Below are 24,558 nucleotides of genomic sequence, written 5' to 3'. Positions count from 1 at the left end.
GCGGCGACCCATTGAGGAAGACAAAAGTGATTAATGTTTGTCCATGGACTACCAAAATAATTTGCTGCTGCTTTTGTTTTGTGCCCGGACGGGTAGATATGAGGAGCATTAATATGCTCAGGGTTTTGTGGAGTTATGGTCTCGAGACAAGAGTATGAAGTGTTGTGGGTTCTGGAAGACCACATTGGTCGCTGTTGGCAAGGTACCTGCCAGCCCACTGTAATGATCCCCCCCTGTGTGTTTTACTATTAGCAGATTATTCTATTCTGCCTGGGAAGTTTGTTTACCAGTATATGTTCAGAGGTTTATGGGATGAAATTAAGAGAGGAAATGGAATGTACTGTGTTTTGCTGTAATCATACTGTCTGTTGTTCAAGGCCAAAACAGCCGCTGTTGTTGCTTTAGCTGGGAAGGTTGCTGGGAAAGAAGGGGGCGAGGGTGAAAGCGCAGCCGCTGATGGAATGTATTGCTATGTGGTTGGGAGTTTGAGGGACAAAAGGGAAGTTTTTATTTAAACTGAATGAAATGCATGGAGTGGCATGTTGCAGATTTATAGACACTGTAGTCAAGAGGTATGGTTTTGTCTTGATTAGTATATGAGGGAGGTCGGGGACAGAATGTTGATTTATAGACCATTTTGCTGATAATTGTGTTTTCTGGGATTTTTGTGTGTGTGTGTTCCGCTTGACTGGATAACTTGCTCATGGGCAAACATGCTTAGATGATTCAGCGTTTATTGAATTGTTAAATGAAGCCACAGTTTTATTTTGTTTATATGCAGCTGAAGTATGTAGCTGTTCATTTTGTTATGTTTTCTACAAAGTATTTAATTATATCACTAACCGTGGACCTCCCTGCTTCTTCTTGAAGTGTTTGTTTAGATGCTAACTGTGTTTGATGTTAATTCCAGGCGAGCTATATGTGTGTGTGTGTGTGTGTGTGTGTGTGTTTCTGAAAGGGGAATTTAATTGTATCACTAACATGTAAATTGTTCTGCCTCCCATCTGAAACTTGTTTAATACTGACTGCGTCTTATGTTCATTCCAGGGGAGCTGTGGGTGTATATATATGTGTGTGTGTTTCCGTTCTTGAGGACTTTATTTTTGTTAAGTTCTGTGTGGGTTGACATGCAGAGGGTATTCTGCCTTTCTGCCTATTCATTTTAATGTTCATCTATGCCTATTTCTGCCTATTCTTTTTGCTGATGGGACTTTTGTTATATATATGTGAAAGTGTTTTGGTGATTTGCTATTATTTCTGTGACTTGTTACAGAACATTACTTGCCCTGGGATTGAGTTCCAAATTTATTTGGAATAATTAGCCGTGGTCTTAGCTACAGAGGGAACTTTCGCAGCACCCCGGTCCTGGCCAGAAACAGGTTCTGGATGACAGTTTTCCTTCTTGTGGGTCTTCCTCCTTTTGTAAACAGGGGGGTATACTGCTAAGAGGCTGGATTGCATATATATGCAAAAGAAACGGCAAGTTCTGTCCACTCCATTCTCCCCCAATGTCAGATTGCGTGTGTCCTTCTTGTTACTCAGATGCAATTATTTTTTTATTTTTTTGCCAGATGAGATTTTACACTGTAGTTATTACAAGCCTGTAATTCTTTCTTGAGCTAAGTTTGTATAAACGTATATTTTTGGTTTTCTTTGCAATGTTTTCTGTAAGGCTTGAGGTTATAATGAAATTGCTTGATAGTAATTGCTTGAAATTGCTTGAGTGTATGTGTGAATTGCTTGAGTGTATGTGTGAACACTCAGACCTACACAAGCCGGTATATTTCTTTGGAAGGGAAGGAGTATATGGTAAAGTGTTTCTAATATGGAGTCGAGCCCATGATAATGTGGTCTCCTCACTCCAAATACTGAATGAGAAGGAGTCTTTGAACAGCCACTTGTTGTTGTGGGTGAGAAGGAAGAAGAAATTCTAAGTCAAATAGTCTAATGGGGTTATTGTTTTACATCTTCGCAATATGTATGAAATGTTTCTGTTGACTGTTTTTGATGTAAACTGAGGGTATTATCAATGGGTCTGAGGCTTCAAAATTTACACATTTGTCCTACCGCCAGCCCTGCTTTGCCTTCACAGTAGCTGGATCTTGAAATTCCAGATCCCAGACATAAGATTGGTGAAAGGAATTTCATTTTGCCACTCTTCCAAGTGGAGGGGAGTTCCAAAGGACTGGTTTGCATATTACCTGGAAAACCTCCCAGATTGAAAGGGATCAAGTTTTTGTGTGTTATCATGGAATCCATACCCTGTTTTCACAGCTCCTGACTAGAGATTAGATAATATCTGTGTTTATCACAGGCTTCGCTCCTTTGCAAGACGATGGACATTTTTCTTGATGATATCTTTTAATAAGGAAGCCTGTTTGTTTTATGAGACTCTAGACCTCACATAGGGGGTTTTAATCCTATTTCAACGAGGTATAGTATTTTACTTGGACTGTTTGAACTGGGGGCAAGGTCTGTTTATTGTTGCCCTACCGAGCTTGCTAGTGATGAGGCTGAAGACAGAGAGCTGGAACACTTTCTACACGTGGCTTAGATGGGGATAGTGAAAATCCCAAAGGCCAGATGTTACTGACAATCGAAGTCAGATGCACTGGATGGAGATTGATTACCCTGACAAAAATCTGTGAGTATGTAGGCAACCAGCGTGGAGGTTAGGGTGCTGGGCTGAGAAGGGGAGACCTGAGTTCGGATCCTCATTTGACCATGACACTTGCTGGGTGGCACTGGACAAGCCACTTATATTGCCTGCCTTAAAAGATTATTGTGTACAGAAATGAGACTTATGTCGTACACTGCTTTGGATTTTTCAGAAGAACAGCTGGATATAAGAGAGACTCTATGAGGCTATGGGGGAATGGGACTGTCAGTTCCACCCAAAGGGCCTTTGTGACATTCAAGCGCTAGAATCTCTGTTGTGGCCTCTCGAGTGATAAGACTATGTTTGACCTATCAGATATTGATGTTTTCCCACAAGGGGGAAGAATGTGGACTTCATTTTTGTTTTCCCTTTTGGTTTTTAATGTTTTTGCCTCCTGCTTAGGATCGCTCATTGGGTGATCACAAGCCCCAATTGAGGACACTATCCCCTGTTTTGGACTTTGGGGAAGTGGAAAGAGGGCAAGCAGGAAAGCAAAACATAAGTTGGAAAGGAAATGCCAAAAGATCAAATTGAAAATGGCCTCAGGTTTATTTATTTGTTTATTGTATTGGGCTGTTCAGGGACTCAGTCTCAGCATGCTGTCCCTACCCAAGGAGGGGGGTAGATTGGAAATTCATGCGTCTATCTTTTATTCCTAAAATGAGCAGGATTGTCTTGAACTGTCTTTCCCGAGAGGAATGTCTTTCTGTTGAAGATCAAAGCAATGATCAAGTGAGAAGGAAGGAAGCCTTCAGAGGACAACAGTTTTGACTCAGAAAGACTGGCAGTGTGACAGGCCAGGCTAACCAACGGCGGCTGCCTGAAGGGTGGGTTCCCCATCTATATTCCCAGTCCAGGCCAATGATGACAGAACATCCATTGGCTGCCCTGTTTTGAATTCGAGGAAAAGGCCATGATGCAGGTTTCTTGTTCCTGATTCTCATACGTCCCGGAGTGCTCTAGTTAATGATGCCGGACGTCTGATGGAAATGTAGTGATGCCAAATATCCAACCTGATGCCAAATATCTAAGGAAGGCCTGTATACATCCAGAGGATGGTCTTGCATATATTCATGACCTGAGGAGCCTATACCCACTATATTCGTCCCCCGAGAAAGGCGGTGACTCTACCTGTTTGACAGCCGCGGCCCCTTGTCGACCCCAAGTTGATCCTTAGCACACGGTTGCATTCAGAGAAGGGGGGAGGGGATAGGTTGTGGCTGTCAACACAGGGAGCGGGCATTCACGTCGTGATTTGAGATGTCATGCAGCCTTGCTTGGTGAAGAATAACTGGATGAATAAGTTTGTAAAGAAACACTTGACATGTTTGGCTTTGGAGCTTTATTGGAACTGGGTTAGAGCATTGCCATTGGCTCTATATCATGCACGTCTGACCCTTTTGTCCCTTTTTGAAGTGTTCTATGGGCGGTTCCCATTTCGAATATCACGAATGACATTGACTTGATTGTGAGGGGGGCTGATGTGTGCTGATGCACAGCAGGTGTATGTACAGGAACTGGTGCATAGACTTGTTACCGGATCTGCCTGTGTCCCCAATCTACTGCTGACCCGCCTCTATGTGTACAGTATTAGAGACAATGTGCATCGAACCAGTCTGGGGAGACATGATGTCCGTGACTGTGGGGTTGGGAATGGCTCTTGCAGCATACTTGTACATGTATTTCTATGTATTTCTTTGTATTTCTGTAACTTGGCATTATCAGCGTCACAGGTATATGGGTTTGGGTGCCCCAACTCGGTTGGGGTAGGAAAAGCCAGAATATCTGTTTGGTCGCTCAGGTTTGGTTGTGGGTTGCTGTATTCATATTGTTCCCAACCACTTGGGGCCAAGTGAAACCCCACCCCAAGATACAGGCAGTGGTCAATGCTGCCAGGCTTAGGGTCTGCTGGGTGTGCACACATGCACACATGAGTGGGATGGGGTCCTGTTTGGGTTAGCAACATTGACCTTGCTTGGAGACCCACATGGAGGGGAGGTGTGGCCTACATTAAGACCTTTACCCGCGGAAAAGGAAGGATTTGGTTCTCTAAGGAATTGGTTCTCCTTAGGAATCCCTGAATGATGGAGAGTGGAGGATAGGTTGAATTATCCCATTTGTATCCAGAATGATACCACATGTCTACTGTGCCCACACCTGGCTTTTCGGCATTATGAATGGGGAATTTGTCCCTGAGTAGGATGATTATGGGCCCCCTCGGGAGGAGTGTCAGAGTGCACAGGTGAATGTGGGGCAGTATTTCCCTCTGCATGATGGAGAACATACAGGTCCCTCAGGTACATTGTTCATTTGCATGGAGGGAGTACAAGGCCAGGGGGCTACTCAAATGCGTGGACCGAAGGCGGCCTCTGACATTGGAATTAGTCAATTTACTGGTGAAGGAATTATACTCTGCTTGCAGTTCCGAGCGGGAGGTTGTCCTGTTCCAGGCTGCCACTCTAGTGTCCTTTTTGGGCGCTTTTCAGCCAAGCGAGGTGCTGCCGCACCTGCTAACTGGGCAAAAAGGCACCTTTTACCGTGGTTATTCTCTTTAAATGTGAATGTGAGCCCTTCGGGGACAGGGATCGATCTTATTTAAGTGTGTGGGAAATTGTACAGTATTATGTTTATTGAATATTGTCAAGATAAGGCACATTCCTCACAAGATATTGGGTAGTTCCTCACATTTCCCTCACAAAATACTAGATTAGGGTGTGTGTGTGTGTGTGTGTGTGTGTGTGAGAGAGAGAGAGAGAGGGGGGGGGGGAGGGGGAGAGAGAATTGTTTTAGGATTGTATGCAAAGTTGTATGTGGATAAGAGAGAATTCTGGGAGATAATCATTGCCATTCAGTTCAGCCTTGCTGCTCTGCTTCCTCACTGACCCAAAGAACTCAACAGAGCAGCTCCTGTTTGTCTTCCAGACATGTTTTCTCCACCTATGCACCTGCACATACACCAACAAAGTTGACTGATTCTTTCCTTATAATTATCAAAATCATGGTGATTTACTTTTTTCCACACCAAAACTCAAGGGATACCATGTTTGAGAGCAATAGCAGAAACATCATAATCAAGAACAACTTGTGGTACTTTCTGGTCCCAAGCCAGAAAAGGCTGGTACATAAAGGCCTCCCCTGGCATTGAGAGCCTGGGCTGAGATTTAGCCACTGTGTCCATGTGTGTGGTTTCATATTAGAGCTAGTCAAGTCACTGGAGCTGTGCTCTTGTAAGAATACTTAGCTTCAGGTCCTATTTGCAGCTGGATCTGCTTATCCAGTCAGGGTGTGAGTGTGACTATAGGAGAGATATTGAGAATGAAACTGCTGTTGTTGTTGCTAATTCTTTTGCTGCTGCCCCATGCTCTCTGTGGGACACTGAAGGCAAAATGCCCATTACGTGTGCTAAGTGATCCAGGACACAAATCTAATCATTACAAGCCAGGAGACTATGTGATTAGTGGGGTCACATCTACCACAAATATTATACTTAAGCCATACGTTTTCTTCAAGCCTCCTACATCATATTATACTGCGTAAGTCAAGGGTGAAGCTATAATTGAGTGGGTGGGTTCAAAGAATCCAGGCCCCTGAGCTCCTGAAGTCCTTCCAGCTCCACCCCTCCCTATCTTCTTCATTATCTCCCTCACTCCAAAGAGCTGCCGGAGAAAGGGGTGAACTTGGGCCCCCTCTCCCACTACGCCCCTGGTGTAAGTAATAATGTGGTGATGAATTGATTGCAAAGCTCTTTTTGAATCTGCCTTATTGTTTCTGCTTCATTGATTCTGTTTTGCTTTATTTATTTTGATACAGAAGTGTTCATACAGTTCCCACAGGTGTGAGGACAGGGGTGTTATTTTATTTTATTTATTTATTTGATTTCTATACTGCCCTTCCAAAAATGGCCAAGAGTGGTTTACATAGAGAAACAATAAATAAATATATGAAGATGCATCCCTGTCCCCAAAGGGCTCACAATCTAAAACGAAACATAAGATAGACACCAGCAACAGTCACTGGAGGTACTGTGCTGGGGGTGGATAGGGCCAGTTACCCTCCCACTGCTAAATAAAAGAGAATCACCACACTATGTGTATTTGCCAGTGTGAAATGTTGGAGGGCATGCAGGTTAGCTTCTACAGCACATATATGAAATCATTCCTGGGAGGGAAGTGTCAGAATTAGTTTCTCAGAACATTTCCCATTAAAAATATTGTGTGAGAGAACACTTTCCAACTAGAACTGCACAGTAGATTTTCCTCCTCCATTACAGTGTCAGAAGGAAGAGTAGGATTCCAAAAGCAAATTGGAAATTTATAAAAGGGCAAGGCTGAGACAACTGGAAACTGGAGAGCTCAACCCAGCCTCCAAGGAACACAGGAACAAAGTTAGCTGCCTTCTACCAAATCAGACCATTGGTCCATCTTGCTCAGTACACAGAATGGCAGCAGCTTTTCCCAGGTCGTGGGCTCCCAGGAGTCTCTCTCAGTCCTATCTTGGAGATGCTAGGGAGGGAACTTGGAACCTTCTGCATGCAAGCATGCAGGTGCTCTTTCCAGAGTGGCCCCATACTCTGAGGATAAATTCTTACAGTGTTAAGACATGTGCTAACACATTCAAATGCAAAGCAAGGTAGACCCTACTTAGCAATGGGGACAATTCGTGCTTGCTACCACAAGATGGGCTCTCCTCTGTTGTACATACAAACACACACATATCATTACTACTACTACTACTACTACTACTACTACTACAATACTGATTTCAAGAAAAAAAAGAGAGAAACTGTCCCTGTCCCCCGAAGGACTCACAATATGAAAAGAAAGACAAGGCAAACAACAGCCACCGTGCTTGGGTTCAATTATAGTTCCGGTGGCTCTCCTTAATAGAAAGAGAGAAACACCACTTTGAAAGCTCTGTAAGGTATATCTGTCCTCCTGGTTTTGTTTTTGAAAGGCAAATGGCTCTTCTGCCTGCAGCACAGTATTTTCCCCATGCATATGCACTTGCAGACCACAGTGTCTGGAGTAGCTATTGCTCTTCAGCCCTTATAGAGCCTGGTAAGAGTAAAGACCACCTATCACTATTGCCTAGAAAGGTTCTTATACAAAGAGAAGCAGGAACTTGATCTGTTTTCATTGAATGGAAGATCAAGGCATGACATGTATATTCTGTTACAGCATTAAGGGCGTGCATTTCTGGCACCTCCTGCCCTTCTTGTTCGCCATTCAAGAGATCAACCAGAATCCTGGACTCTTACCCAACATCACTCTTGGATACAACATCTATGAGAATTATTTCAATGCAAGAATGACATATGATGCCATGATAGACTTGCTGTCCTCTGGCAGGAATGTTCCAAACTACATCTGTGGAAAAAGCAATCGCTTGGTGGCTGTTCTCGAAGGGGCTGAGTCAGAAATCTCCAGTCAGATTTCAACCTTGTTGGGCATCTACAAAACTCCACAGGTATGAATCAGGGGTGTTGGTGATCATGGACAAAGCTCCACCTCATTCCAATTTGCAGCCACTTCATGAAATACAAGACAGGCATGAAAAAGTGAGGCCAGAGATAGACGATAGTTTTTTATAAGAACTGAAAATGGTTTGGGAATGGTTTGACTTTCCATGGTCCATGCAATCATATACCCATCCCTTTTGTGCCACTATCATCTCTGCACAAAGGTTCTGGGGGGAAAAGAAACCCCTCTACTGACCAGAGGATGAAGGTGAGAAGAGTGTGCACATCATGGTCAGTGAACCTTCCTTTGAAGCGCCTTTAATCTGTGGGTGAAAATATCTCACAATCAAACAATCTTTATTACGGTTACAGACCAGCATATATTAATAATAATGATGATAATAATAATAATGATAATGATAATAAACTTTATTTATATACCTGACTCTAACAAATGTTTCCTGGGTGACTCACTATCATCAGTTTCTATTGTTGGTGACATCCCCCCCCCCCAATGAAAACATGTAATGTAAAATATCCTTTGCTCCAAGAATAAAGCAGCAAAGATTACTACTTCTAAAAAGGGAAGGGAAGGAATATTAGTGCTATGCAGCATGGAAAATAGAGGACAACACCCATGTAGGATCCTTTGGGGCTTCAAAAGTTATACAGTGGATGCATATGTCAATTAGAAATGTGATCTGAGCCTCGTTCACATGAGTTGCATCCACAAAATTTTTATCCCTTTCATTTGGAAGATAAATCCTGTGAGCATAACTCAAATGTCTAACATGGTAGTCCAGAACAAATTAGATGGATGGGATGAGATGATAGTGGAGAAAGGACAGATGGAGGTTCTTTAGTATGGATTCAGAATGTAAGCTCAACATTATGAAACAGGTCAAAAAGTGCACAAATATATTTGAATCCAAGTAAGAACTGTCAGTTTTAATTGGCAAATGTCTGCTTCCCACAAACCTTGTAGCTGCCTCATGTAGAGTAAGTGGATACTTTATCTCTTGTGTCCTTGTTGCTGACAACTGTGTCAGGAAGTGTGATGGATAGTAAACAGGGGTTTCCTGCCCTGAAACAGTGTCTCTAAGTACTTTGCTTCCTTCAGCCATAGAAATAAGTGACAGCTGAAGTTTGTATTTGACAAACAAGAGAATTGTACCCAAGGCCACCAGTTTCAGTCTTGGAGGAGGCACAGTGGACTTTAGAGGGAAGGGGAGATAGCAAAAATGGCACCACCCTCTCATGAGATAATGCAGTGTTAGTCCAGATGTTAGCCACTATTACACTAGCAGAGTTCTAGTCTAGATATCAGCCATTACGTAGATTATTTATATACTGCTTTTCAAACAAAATGTTATCAAAGTGTTTTACATAGCAAAATAAATGAGATGCTTTTCTGTCCTGAAAGGTTTCACAGTCTCAAAGGGATCAGACATAACCCAAGTCATAACCCAAGAAGCTTTGTTGAGATTCTTGGCAGAAATAACCAACATTTTATTTTTTCAATTTTATTTTATTTATTGATTAGATTTTTATACCGCCTCACTCAGATAGCTCCAGGTGGTTCACACATAAGAGATTAAAATAAATAAATAAGTCATTAAAAATAAAGCCAGTTTAAAATCATTTCAGTGCTCACTAAAAGCTAGGTTAAAATGGGTTTTTAGGACTCTTAAAGGCTACTAAAAAGCATCTAATATTCATAGGGAGCGCCATACAAAATATCCATACATATATAGTTCATAAAACATTTGAATTTTGCTTGTAAGGAACTATTGGATGAAACTATTATTTGTCCCTGATATCTTTTCTGCAACGGACGTCAAGTAAGAGCAAAAACAGCACAATTTGAGCAGAGGTTAATCTAGGATAGAGAAATTCATCCAGAAACATAAAACCCAGTTCCTAACACTCTACTGCAGCGCTGTGTGCCAAGGAACACTATCTCTGAAACATTGGAGAGGTGTCTGCATCTCCTCCTCAGACCAGACATGGGTGTCATCAGGGTAGCATTTAACCTCATCAGGGGCGTAGCAAGGTTGAAGTGGGCCCAGAGACAAGATTTTAAAATGCCGTGTGTGTGTGTGTGTGTGTGTATCTCCTATGTGCCACAATAGAACATCATCCTAAATTATTTTTTTAAAGATTTTATAAATTGTGGACGATGCAAGTCAGTTTAATGGTACTAGAGAAAGACATGCTGTTCTGGTAGCTCCAGGTCTTAACACTCACATCAATTTCGGAGGATGAATACAACTGAAGGAAACCCGGGCAAGTGCACGGGCTGGGGGAGTTATTCATGTGACTTGCTTCTGGGGGGCCCTCCAAGGCAGTGGGCCCCCAGACAACTGTCTCCCCTTGCCCTATTATAGTAACACCCCTGAACCTCAGACAGTAGTGTCGCTAAGCAGTAATCCCTCTAACAGGGATTCCCAGATATTGTTGACTACAACTCCCATAACCCCCAAGCAAAAGCCATTGCAACTGGCGATTCTGGGAATTGTAGTCAACAACATATGGGAATCCCTGTTAGAGGGAACATTGTCCATAAGGATATTCCTTCACTTTCTCCTATAGATTTGAATGGTTGCCATTTGCTTATATGAGGAAAGGGAAGAGATGTTGTTGCATGTTGTTGTAGTGAGGACAATATATGGACCCTGCCTCCACATACACTTCCTCCATCATAATGGAAGATATTCTGCAAATAAGTAATGATTTTAGCTAAAGAAATATCTGAGTTGTTTCCTGAAAACTAACAAAACAAATCACCACTATCTTCCTTTCCCTACTAGGTCAGTTATAGTTCTGTTGATGGTGCTCTAACAGATAAAACTCAATTTCCTTTTTTCTACCGTCTGGTCCCCAAACAAGAGCTTCCTTACCTAGGGATTGTTAAGCTACTCCTGCATTTCAAGTGGACATGGATAGGTCTCCTTGCTCCAGACAGTGACCATGGACAAAGGTTCTTGAGGACTTTCATGCCTGTGATAATCAGGAATGGTCTTTGTGTTGCCTTTTCAGAAAGAATTCCAAGGATGGATAGGGTCAAACGAAATATTGTTGACAAGTTTTCAATTCTAGTACAGAGGCAAGCCAACGTGATTGTTTATCACATAGATACTGGTGCTGCATATATTCTAGCAATACTGATGAAAGCAGCTGAAAAAACTGAAAGTGAAATTCTTGGGAAAGTTTGGATTTCAACAATTTTGGAGGACCTCAGCTTGAGATTGTTTTACAGACTAGCTGATATCCAGCACATCCATGGTTCTTTCTTCTTCTCAATCCACACACAAGAAGGGACACAATATGACAATTTTTCCCCATTGTTATCTGCCATCATGGAGTATGGAGAGAAAGCATTTCATTGTTTATATTCAAAACCTCTGTTTTCTGTGAAAGGCAAGCTAAGATGCACTCAGAGAGAGGCACCGGAGACCTTGCCCCAGGATGTAGCTGAAAGCATTTTGTCTCAGGACAGCTACAGTATTTACAATACTGTCCAGGCTGTGGCACGTACTCTCAATGATGCCTACTCATCCAGACGGAGTCACAGAATGATGACAGACAGGCTGGGACAGCAAATTGCAGAACCTTGGAAGGTATTTACCTTTGATTCAAATACATTATCAAATGTATTGTTGTAGTCAAAATTTGAATATTTCTGAGGCAAACCCCGGTCGTGAGAGTCACTACCCACCCACCCCTCATTAAGTTTGGCTTGGCCTCTTAAGGTGTAGTGGATTCTTATCATCATTGCAGGACTTATATTTGACATCTTTGTGTGGGCTGCAGCCCATCCTTTTGTCTCTGTCACTGGAGACAGACTGTTTAATTGTTAATTGTTAATTTATTTTAATGGTATTTATTTTCTTGTAAACCGCCCTGAACCATTTTTGGAAGGGTGGTATATAAATCAAACAAACAAACAAACAAACAAACAAATAATGAATAGAAAGACTTTAAAGCTATTCACACAACAGGGAAGCAGGCAGGGCTGGCAGGTGGGCGGAAGCCTGCTCAAAATGCCCCTTCCCCCCCAGATGATCCTGCAGCATTAGTGGGAGTGTGGACCATGCTCCCACACAATCCACACTGCTGCATGCAGCATGGATCTTCAGAGCCATGTATCCGACAATGCACCCTGTGATGAATGCAATGCATGTGGATTCTTTAGTGAGTAGAGGCTCGTGGTTCCATTTGAATCAAGCTTTATTTATTTACAACATGCTGAGCCCCTCTCACCCAAGTAATTCAGTAGAAGGGGGAGGAGCCCAGAACAAATGAATCTCAGGGTTTATAAGGGAAATCACAGTAATTTATGCATAAGCCTAAGCTTGTAAAGTCCTCCAATCAACATATGATTAGTCCTTCAATGTAACAATCCCGTTACAGTCAACAGTTTGCATTGCCCTTGACTAATTGAGCATGCTAATCAGCCAAGTCTCATCAACCAATCAACACCAGTTGAAACTGGCCTGGAAGTTTCCTGTAAGTTTGGTTTCTCACTTAGGCAGTTAAGATTGCTCTCTGCTTCATCAAGGGATACCACTGTGAGATGGATAACCTAGGTGCCCATTTTAGTGTGTGCTCAGGCTGCAAGTAGCCCAAGCACATACATGATCCAGTTGCCCTTAACCTTGGCTAATGGCCAGGCTTCAAAGTGTGGTTAGGTGGGCGGGCAGCCTTGGGATCCACACAGATCCTGGTGCTGCACTTGAGTAGCCTAATCCAGGCTGGGCTGCCCATGGGAACAATTGGGGTGGGGCAGCCAGGGCACGTGCCCTAGGTGCCACTGAGGGGAGGGTGCCACGCCTGTTCCTGACACCCCCACCCCATTGCCCACCTGCCCAGCCCCAGGGCCCCTCAGCCACTTGCCATCCTGCTTGCCTTCTGCGAGGCCTAGGATCGGCCCATGCTGGGCCTGCAAACTACAGAGCAGCTCTTCTCTCCCCACCTCTCAGCTGATCGGCAGATGAGCGGGGCTTACATAGAGGTCTCCATGTAGGCCTCCCTGAATCCTGAACTCGGCAAGCCCCAAGGAAGCCAGAAAGAAGAAGGCAGGCAGAGCTCTGCAGCAGCAGAACCTCTGCCCAGACCATCCAGCATAGCTTTTGCCAGGTAGACTGTGAATTCCTTTTTGTGGTTTACCCTCCCGCCCCCCATATAGGGATCTGCTTGCCATAGGGCTTTGATATGTGGGGTAGGGAGACTGAGAAGTTTGAATATTTAATTTAAAACTGAGTGGAAACTTTGCGGGCTTTAAAAACAAAAACTATCTAAAAAGCCCTATAAGTGGTTTGTTTCATGGAAGAAAATTACAAAAACTTCTGGAACAATATTGTGTTCATTCATTCATTCATTCATTCATTCATTCATAAATGCACTTATGTTCAAGTTGTTTTGCAACCCAGAAGCTCTGAGTGAGAACTGTGAAGCATGTGTTGTGCTTTTGTTTTGTTTTATTTTATATTTCTTACGTGTGAACTGCTCCCCAATAACTCGCAGGGACTTCAGGGTAAAGCTTGCCAACATGTGAATGCAGCTCCTCCATTCCAGAGGAGATGTGTTTTAAAGCACTTTAAAAGCCTCGTGTGAAAAACCTCCTGGAATCAAACTTTACTAAATTTGTTCAGAATTCTGAGAAAACAAACATAGGCTCACCCTGCATGGTTGAAAGTCTCCTTTGCTAATCTGCAGCGAGGGGGCCATTTTAATAATTAGTGTTTCTAGTGTGTTCTAGGCATTAAAAGTAGCACAAATATATAGTGCTCAAAGTATATCACTGCATATTGTGAAGTGTGCATGTGTGTATTCAGTGAAATGTATTTCCAGGCAGCATACTTATTTTGAAATATCAGACTTAAATCCTTGAGAGCCTGGGGTGTGTGGACGCCCTGGACTTTGAGGGGCTGGGGGCCCATTTTAAAATCTCGTCTCTGGGTCCATTCCAACCTTGCTATGCCCCTGGCAGAATAGATACATATGTATTGATCACTACACATGGGTTTCTGCACAACACCTGCACAGAAGAAACTCACATGTAGAAAATATGTCTCTTGTAAACTGACCTTGAATTTTCCATCCATGTCTGGGATATCTGAGAGTTACAGTCAATAATAAAAGAACAGCACACTGCTTGTGACAGGAAGAGGCAAATTACAATGATTTCTTAGTCTGGCAGGGGCTGATTTTGGCCCCGGCAGAACTTGGCTGTCTGCTCCTGTTGCAAATGCCTCTGTCTAGTGTGGCAAACTAATGTATCCTCCTCCCTCCTGGTGTCAAAGTAAGCACTAGTGTGGTGAATGCACATATACCCCATCATGAGCCAACAGTCATCACAAGACAAAGGCTGGCAGGAATCATTCACTGGTTTTAGATTCTCCGCCCTTCCCCCACCACCTTCTTCTTCCTCTATTTTGCTAGTGGCTATTTGGGCAGGTGATCCTCTAGGACAAAGTCATGTTTTTAAAAAAGCATGAGATGAGACAGAGAAAATGACACTTGGAATCCTCACATAACTCCTGACTGTAGTTCTAAGTCTTTTACAGAGATGGCTCATGTTTTCAGGTTTTGATCAACAACCATGTTTAGATGGTACAGTGTTCCTTTTAACAGGGATTTCCAGATATTGTTGACTACAAGTCCCAGCATTCTTGTTTGGACAGCGGCGCAATTTCACTGCTTGCCCTAGGCGATATTTTTCCTAGATACACCTCTGGGGCTGCCCCAGCCTGGGTTAGGCTGCTTGTGGGAACAGCTGTTTTGTCTTTTTGAGAAGTTGCTTAGGCAGGAGAACTGTCACTGGCTGTCACTGACTATAAAAATGAACGGCCTTTGCTAGGTCCCCTGCTCCCTCTACCCAATCCCCTGCTTGATCTGAGGGAACTTATACGGCAATGGAGGGTAGCAGAGGCGTATCTAGGGAAAGTAGCGCCTAGGGCAAGCACTGAAATTGCACCACCCCATCCAATCTGACACCCATCTTTCAGATAACTTTAACATAGTTAAATGGGTACCCAACCTGTGGCACTCCAGACGTTGCTGAATGACAACTCCCATCATCCCAGCCACAACAACTGTAGCTGGGGATGATGGGAGTTGTAGTTCAGCAACATCTGGAGTGCCACAGGTTGGGAACCCCTGCTCAAGTTGAAGGGCTTCCCAAATGAAGGGCAAAGAAATTAGCTTCTAAGCCCATTTGAACCCCTACAGTCCTTGTTTTACAAGTTAGGAACTGTGGATGCCCTTCTGGCTGCTGCATATCAGAGGGACCACTGAAGTATACAATCCTTTCTAAAAGGGAGAAAGAGACTTTAGCTCACCAAAAGCTGGGAAGGTAAAAGAACTGTTGCACTCATGCTGCCTTTGAACACCGATACCAGTCTCCTAGAATTCTTTATAAGCACTTGAAACCAACTAAGCAATTTTTTTCAAACATCAGACTTGAAGCAACGTGGGGGAAGGAGGGGCGGGTGGAACAAACACACACACACAGGGCTAAGGGAGGAGCGCAACTCTAAGGAAGGCAACTGGGGAAGCAGCATGGAGGAAGGGGGGAACCAACAAACACACACACACACACGCAGGGCTTAGGAAGGAGCGCAACCCTCCTCCAACAGTAAATAATAGTAAAATAAATAAGGAAGGTGACTGGGAAGCAGCGTGGAGGAAGGTGGGGGCCAACATACACACACAGGAATAAGGAAGGAGCCGAGCAGCAGCTCTCTAAGGAAGGTGCCCAGGGAAGCAGCGTGGGGGAAGTGGGGGAACGAACACACACACAGAGAGGGCTAAGGAAGGAGCACATCTCTAAGGAAGGTGCCTAGCCCGGGAAGCAGCACGGGGGAAGCCGGGGTGGGGGACAAACAAACTCACAGGGCTAAGGAACGCAGAATGCCCAGCAGGCAGCTGCTTAGTCTCCCGGACCATGTGGTTGTGCAGGGAGGCATGCACTGAATTCAACAGCTCAGTGGGCGGGGTGTGTGCACTTTGCCAGCCAATGGGAGCGCCCGCCCTCCGCTTGGAGATCTCGCGAGTGCGCTTTTCAGCTGCTGTGCCTGCTCAAGTGGGGGGTGCATGGGTGGGCGCCCAAAGCCGGCCAGCCGCAGCGACGGCACCTGTTGGGGCTTGTGATTTTGGTGGGGGGGCAGCCATCTTGCGCCCCCCTTCATGTGGCTCCCAGGGCACGTGCCCTGCCTGCCCCACCTTAGTTATGCATCTGGAGGGTAGGTGTCAGTATATTTTTGGATTGTCAGGATGAATGTGGAAAAGTATACCACAACCATAATGAGTTAGCAATATATGTATACAAGCATAGGATATTTGCTTTCCAAATGGGCGAGATATACAACATGTTTCTCATCCTAAATGTTTTCTATGTCATTCTAGCTTCATCCTTTCCTGAGACGTCTCCAATTTTACAATATTAGTAATGAAAGCATTGACTTTGATGAGAACGGGGGCCTGTCAGCTGATTTTGATATTATGAATGCTGTGGCATTTCCCAACAAGTCCATTGCTAGAGTGAAAGTTGGGAGCCTAGAAAGGCAGGCCTCCTCCGAGATCAAGATCACCATTGACCGGACTGCCATTGTGTGGCCCAGGTGGTTTAACCAGGTGGGGGAACTCTTGATTTCACTTTATCCTCTTTGATAACACTTGTTGACCTCTAACCATTTGTTTTGTGGGATACTTGAGACTTCAATGAGCAGGTCTCTATTCAGGAAATGTGCAGCCTAATTACAAAGAATATGAATAGAGTAAAAGGAGAGGAATGTACAACAGTGAGACACATGTTCAGAGAGTGGAAGCAGCATCAGTGGCTGATTCTGATAATAACAGAGTCTGGCCAGAGCCATGGCTGGCTGTAATCAAGTCAAGAGATGGGAAGCACTGTCCATAGCTCAGAGATTCTCTAGCTTGAGAGCAGTAGCAGCCGATGCGGGTAGTATCTGATAGTAGTAGTAGCTGATGCGTGTGTGTGTGTGTGTGTGTGTGTGTGTGTGTGTGTGTGTGTGTACCAGCAACAAGAGGCACCTTTAAGCATAAGTTAGTAGGTGCTTATATCCACTCTGGCTGCACCTGCAAGCTGCTCCAAGTGGCAGTGCGCCGCCCAGCACTCCCTGTGGTGGAGGGATCAGTTCCGCCACTCACTAGGCCACTGGTGGAGGATCGGCTCCATAGAAGCCAAGTGAGTGGTGGAGCCAATCCCCCACCACAGGGAGAGCTGGAAGGCGCATTGCTGCTCAGAGCATCTTGCAGGTGCAGCCAGAGCGGAGGTAAGCAGCTACTAATTTATGCTTAATGGTGCCTCTTGCCACCGCCCCCACCAGCCGCTACTGCTTGAGAGCGATCACTTCATCTGATAGCTGAAGAAACTGAGGTCTGACGTTTCAGGCAGCAGAAGGCACACTTTGTCCCACACCATGAAATATGAACATGTACCAGGACCAGAGTGTAACAATCCTTGAAATGGGTGTGGATAATAACAATTTCTACTGCTACTGCTACATCATCATCACCATCATCATCATTATCATCAATTGTTCTCTGGGCAGCTCACAAGAATAAAAGAATCTAATTAAAACACAGAACGCAAAATAAAGAAATTACAACAGAAATGACAAAATATAGTGCAAAACATTTTAAAATGTTTATTTTAAAAATCAGTATTGAGAAGCCTGAATGAATAAAAAGGTCTTCACCTGGCAACTAAAAGAGCAATGTGACAACACCACATGAGCATCATGGGTGAATTAGCAAGGAAGTCTAACACAGACATTTTGAATTTCCTAAAAGGAAACTTCTCCAAAATGAGGAGTATGATGAAAAGAAAGATGAAAGGCAAAATCAGGAGAGTCACTTTGCCCCAGAATGCATGGAGTTTACACAAAACCACAATACTAGAAGCCCACTTAGATTGTATACCCAAAAGGAGGAAAGGTACCACTAAGTCCAGGAGGATGCCAGCATGGCTAACAGGTACTGTCAAGGAAGCCATAAAAGGGAAGAAGACTTCCTTCCATCGAAATTGGAGACGCCCAGAGACAAATGTTTGGGGCGGTGCACAAATCTGATAAATAAATAAATAAATAAAAATAACCAGGATGCAGAGGTGTGTTGTATGTAACAATGGACACTTATGCATATAAATTTCAATCACACATCACTGTGCAATCCAAACCTTCTTACATCTTGTGGCAGGGAATTCCATAGGTTAATTATGCACTGTGTGAAAAATACTTCCTTTTATGAGTCCTAAATGTCTTGGCAATCAGTTTCATGGGATGACCCATCATTCTAGTGTTATGCGAGAGAGAGAAAAACTTATCCCTCTCCACTTTGTCCACACCGTGCACATGGGTGGATTAGCTTTTTTGCCACCCCCAGGCAAAAAGGCTTTTGATGCCCCTTTACCTTAAAAAAATGAAACTGTTGTGCGGTGGCGGCAGTAGGCTGCAGGAATTGGGGCGGGTGGAGGGCGAGGGGAAACTTTCCCCCTCTGATCAGGCTGCGGCAGCTGCTGCTCACCAGTGATGTTGTGAGGGTGTGAGGAGAAAATCCACCACTTTTGCATTGTCAAAAAACCTTCTGTGTGGCAGCAGCAGTAACTGGAGGGCGGAGCGAGGAGGGGTCCGTTCCCCTTTACCTAAATATTTACCCAGGGAGGGAGGGTGGGATGGGGCACGGCGGTGGCAGCAGCTGCAGAGAGGCCCCTCCTCGCCCCCACCCTCCCTGCTTCTACTGCCACCCCCAGAGACAACATCAATGAGCAAAGGGAGAACCTTCTCCTCACCCCCTCCCTCACTGCAGCTGCCTCTATCCCAGAGAGGGGCAGCAAAATTTGAGGAGTTGCCTCAGATTTTGCCACCATAGGCAAATGCTTACACTGCCTCTCCTTGAATCCGCCACTGACCATGCATGATTTTATAGACCTCTAGCATGTCTCTCCTCAGTTCTCTTTTTTCTAATCTAAAAAGCCCCAGATGTTGTAGCCTTGTCTCGTAAGGAATGTGCTCTAGGCCCTGATCCTCTTGGTTGCCCTCTTCCGCACCTTTTCCAGTTCTACAATGTCCTTTTTTAGATGTGGTGACCAGAATTGTACACAGTACTCCAAGTGTGATGGCACCATAGTTTTGTATAAGTGCATTATAATATTACCAATTTTATTTTCAACCACCTTCCTAATGATCCCTAGCATGGAATTGACCTTTTTCACAGTAGGGATGTGCATAAAACAGGTTCACCCAGTTCAGTTCGGATCCGAACCGGTTCCGAACCGGGAGGGGGTGGTTCGGTTTTGGTTTTGTCCAAACCACCCCCAGGTTCGGTTCGGATCCAAACTGGTTCGGATCTGAACCAAACTGGTTCGGATCTTGAAAAGTAGCAGGTATTAAACCTGACCTTGTGTTCCACCTACCACCCAAACCTCAAGTCGATTGGACCTTCCTCTGATTTTTTACAAAAAATTTTTAAAAATTAAAATTTTGCCCATAACTCCCTATATAGAGGACTTAGGGGCAAGAAGATGGGGTGGGTGGTAAGCACCCATGGGTGTCCCCCAACCCAAGAATCCCAAGGCAATTGGTTGCTCCTAGTATTATTGGTGAATTTTTGAAAATAAAATTTTTCCCATTGGCTAGAATGGGGATTTGGGGCAGCCCCATACCCACCTCTGTGGGGTGGCTGCACCCCCAAAGTGGGTCCGTGGCCATGGCAAAAATGGCCACAGTCCCTCCCGGCTATCCCCAGAGAGATAGGAGTGATGGTTTTTTTAATTAAGATTTTCTAAGGCATTAATTAATATCTAATTGTAAGAATAGAATGTGTGTCAGTGGGTGAAAGGTAAAGCCAGCATAGCTCTGAGAGAGGCAGTTATTTAATGCCTTAGGAAATCCTAATTTAAAAAACCATCACTCCTATCTATCCAGGGATTGCTGGGAGGGACTGAGGGCATTTTTGCCATGGCCCCGGACCCACTTTGGAGGTGCTGCCACCCCACAGAGGCGGGTACGTGGCTGCCCCAAATCCCCATTCTAGCCAATGGGATTTTTTTCTCTCTTCAAGAAACCCACCAACAATGCTAGGGGCACCCATCAATTGCCACCCCAGCTTCTTTGCCCCTCTCTCTCTGGGCGCCCTACACGTAACACCCAGTCAGTCCACCTTAATACCTACCTACCACCTACCCAAGCAACTAAGATGACACTCAAAGAGACAACACTATTCTCTGATCTAACAAAAAGGCCACTGCTGCTGCAGCAGCAGCGGAGCAGCACAGCAGCACACACAGAGAGAAGACGCAGGAGGCGGAGCAGAGCAGCAGACCTGCTGCTTTGCATGATGGGTGATGTGATGCCCAAAGAAGCCACTGCCTCACTCAGTGCCTACCACTGAGGCCACCACAGACAGACAGTAGCCACTGCCAGCCAACCTGCTCTGCTTTTTTGCTGCTCCTCTTCCCCATGGATGACGCACGCACACCCTACATCCGTGTCCAGGCAGGCCAGGGGGACCGAGCCAAACCAGACCAAGTGCGCAGTCAGCACAGGCCAGCCCAGCCAGCAACAACAACTACTACTGGTACTACTATTACTACTACCACCACAACAACCAGTGTTGCTACACCAACATTGCCAGTCACACGCACCACAGCCTGAGCATAGCACACAGCCAACAGCTGCTGCCAGCCAGTGCCTAGCAAGCCAACCAAGCCAACAAGAGGAGAGCTAAGTAGACGCACGCACACCAACCCATCACGACGCACAACTGCAAGGGGAGAGGGCACAATTACAGGCAGGCAGGAGGAGGCGAGGCAATCCTAGCACAGATTTGAAAGTTAGAATCCAGGACATCTTCTACCACCAGCTGTAGTGTCTAGTAGTGAGTGCATTGAGTGCAGCTGAGCTGAGCTGCGTGCGAGGATGATAGTTAGTTTAGTTTCAGCAGACTGAGCATGGAGCATGGCAATGGCATTGGCAAGCAACAACACAACACAACACTCACCTGCTGCTGCTGGTTCTAGTAGTTGTCTCACCTCTCCTTCGTGTGTGCGTGCGCAGTGAGAGTGCATGCCTTTTGCCTTACTTGAAAGAAATGGTTCTCTGGTCCACCACATATTTGCTCAAGGACACAGAGAGGTCCAAGGCACAGTGGTGGCACCAGTGTGAGTGCATGTGTCCTGGTGTTTGCCACCAGGTGTTGTGTGTGTGTGTGTGTGTGTGCGTGCGCGCTGCTAGCTAGGAGGTGGGGAGGGAGGGAGGAAAGGGGGGAGGAAAGGGGGGAGTGGGAGGGGGAGAGGGATGTAGCAGCAGAGGGGATTGAAGGGGGAGGAGGGTCCGGCTCAGAGTTGGTCAGCCGCCACATATTATGCACACACGTGGGGTGGGAGAGAGTCAGACCACATTCTCATCATTGTCAGACCGGGGTGGGGGTAGGTGAGGTGGGCGTGGAAGGGAGGATGGAGGGTGATGAAGAGGAAGGGGGGAGGGTGAGGGGAGGGATGGAGGGAGGCATGGGGGGAGGGACTCTTGGAGGGGGGGGAAGGAAAAAAAATGTAGACGCTACAGAGACTACACACACAGCACAGACAAAAGACAGCGCACAAACTACACAGCAAGCATCCACACAGACAGACAGTGCTAGGCATCCATTCACACAGACAGACAGACACACAACAGGAAGAGACAGAGCCCGCACCCCCCCCCACACACACACACACAATTTCCCCTGCATAGTTATCAATCAATATGTTGTGTTGGCAGCCAGTTCATTGCTATTCTGATGGTTTTTGTTTTTTTGCCATCAGCCAACATCAACAGTGACCACAATCAAGATGAACATAAGATGATAATTCATTCGTTTCATTTTAAAAAATCATTAAATTATTTTTTCCATGTAAACCAAGCCCCCCCACACACATGATTTTGGGTAACATTTTCAATAAAATCAATTCATCTAGCATTCATTTTGTTCTCCCTTGGTTACCAATTTTTTTTCTTTTGAATAATTTTGAGGGTTGATTTTGACATGGGATTTTAAAGAAAAAACTATTTACATGTTTATTTACATACTGGTATTTACATATTCACACTGCATTAGAACGTATACCCGCCGCTGCTGCTGAGTCTAGTACTATTTGGGCTGTGCTACTTTTGGGGTGTGTGCCGTGCCCACGCCAGGTCCCCAAATGCTGACAGGTGGAGAGATAAGGGCCTGTGCTGTTGCTGGTCAGCATTGGGTTTCTTTTTAGATGGGCGTGGGCATTGTAAAAGTTTGGCCAGTCGCAGCACTACAACTACTACTACCACTGCATCTCTGTGTGGGCACACTACATGCTACGACTGGCTGGCATGGCTCAGCATCTGTCAAGTCAGCTCAGCTAGATGTGGAAGGGGGGAGGGTAGGGATAAGCACAGAGGTCGAGCCAGGCAGGTGACCAACCATGGGGCAACCCACGGTAATCACTCACCCATGTCAAACTCCAGCTTGGGGTAGCCCAGCAGGGGGAGGTTCACCTTAAGGAAGACCAGCTGCTCCACCAGCCCAGTGTCCAAGCGGGAGCGAGAGGGTGTCACCACGTCCCCGGCACGTGAAAACACCCGCTCGCTCTGGACACTGGTCGGGGGACAGGAGAGGAGGAGCACAGCAACCACTGCCAGGTCTGGCCAGACTTGGCGGTGGGTCGCCTAGAACTGTGCACAGTCCATGCCAGATTCCTCCACAGGCTCCTCCAAGTACTGCGCAACGCATTGCTCAGCACTGGAGGGGGGCCTGGCAGGTCGAGCCTCCCGCATACCAGGCAAGGCGCCATAGCAGACCCGCTAAAACCACTGGGCGGATTTCGCAGCAGGAGCAAATGGCTGCTGCGATGACGCTGCCTGGGATGCCACGCTGCTGGACTGGGAAGAGGGAGGGGAAGGGGAAGCTGATGCCAGCTGGCCGCCCACGCTGCTGCTGGGTGCGGGTTGGGCAGCGGGGGCTGCCCCCGCGCCGCTACCAACATCCTGGTCTCTGCGGGCCCTAGCGGCCTCCTCCTCCCTGACCTTCTGTACCAGGATGTCCCTCCACCCGGGCAAGTCGCCGGCACTCACGGCATTGCCCTTGATGGCTGGGTTACAGAGACAATGCCCTTGATGGCTGGGTTACATACTCCTCCCTGTCTCCCAGTGCACCAACGAGCCGCCTGTCAACCCCAGACTTCAGCCTCCCAGCCAGAGCATGACCCTCTGGCGTGGTGAGAGAAATCTGGAGTTCTCCCATCAGCTTCTCCAGACCCAGAGCTGTGGGCAGCGCCTGGCTCAAGGGAGTGGTGTCACCACACAAGCCCTTCATGGCAAATTGGAAGGGCTGGAGTGCTGACACCGCCTCGTACATCTGCTTCCACTCTGCGTTCGAGAGGTTGCAGACGTCCAAGGACTCGTCCCTCGCCAGGGCGACAAGGGCTCTCTCCTGCTCCAACAGGTGCTGGAACAGGAGGAAGGTGGAGTTCCACCGCGTCTCAACATCCGTAGGGATGAGATGGCGAGGACGCCCAAGGTCATCCTGTTTCTTGCGAAGCAGTCTCCTGGACTTCTCGCTGCGGTGGAAGTGGGCGGCCAGCTTGCAAGACTTCTCCACAAGCGTGGCTGTGGCAGCAGCAGCACCTAGGAGTGGGTGGCCCTTCTCCTGGGACACCTTCAGCTCCTTAAGGCCGAGGGCGTCCCTGACGGTCAAATGGAGCGTGTGTGCCATACACCGTATGTTCACACAGCCCATGAACGTCTCGACAGCGGCGGTAACGTTGGCTCCATTGTCTGTGACAATGAAGCCGCGGGAGAGGTGTGGACACCCGCCAATCCACTCCTCTATCTGGTGGTCGAGTACGGCCGCCACCTCCTCCCTGGTGTGCCTCGTGTCCATCGTCTCCACGTGCAGAACGGCCCACCTGTGCCCTAGTGCAGCGGGAGCCGCGACAGACCCAGAAGCATCGCCCGAGGAGGTCCCCTCACTCTCCGGTCCCCACCAGTGGGCAGTGAGGGCCAGGAAAGCAGTGTGCATCCCACTGACACTGGTCCAGAGGGATCAGTCGTGAAATGCACATTGGTGCCCGCCGGAGCCGCACGCAGCCCGGCCGACATGAGCTCCCTGCACTTGCAGTACAGGGAGGGGACCACGTTCCAGCAGAACGTGGTCCTTGAGGAGATGATGTATTCGGGTGCCAGGTGCTGGAGTATCCGGCAGAAGCCGGAGTTCTTGACCACCTGAAACGGCTGGTCATCGGTGGAAATCATCTCCCCTATGAGGCGGGTGAGGTGATGATGGTCCACACAAACAGTACGCTGGCTGCCCAACAACTGCGTCCACCGCGGGACTGGCAGTGTAACCTGACTTTTGGCTGGCACACTGCCGCTGTCCGCCCTAGTGGCAGATGCACAAGGCG

General features: G+C 46.4%; 1 pseudogene; it reads left to right on the top strand.

Moving 5' to 3' along the window:
- The first annotated feature begins 307 nt into the window (after positions 1-307).
- Positions 308-24,558, top strand: part of LOC128341878 (vomeronasal type-2 receptor 26-like) — a 39,172-nt pseudogene continuing 14,921 nt past the window's right edge.

Source organism: Hemicordylus capensis, chromosome 2 (assembly GCF_027244095.1).
Source record: "Hemicordylus capensis ecotype Gifberg chromosome 2, rHemCap1.1.pri, whole genome shotgun sequence".
NCBI classification, from domain to species: domain Eukaryota; kingdom Metazoa; phylum Chordata; class Lepidosauria; order Squamata; family Cordylidae; genus Hemicordylus; species Hemicordylus capensis.
This window is presented reverse-complemented; position numbering and strand designations above follow the sequence as displayed.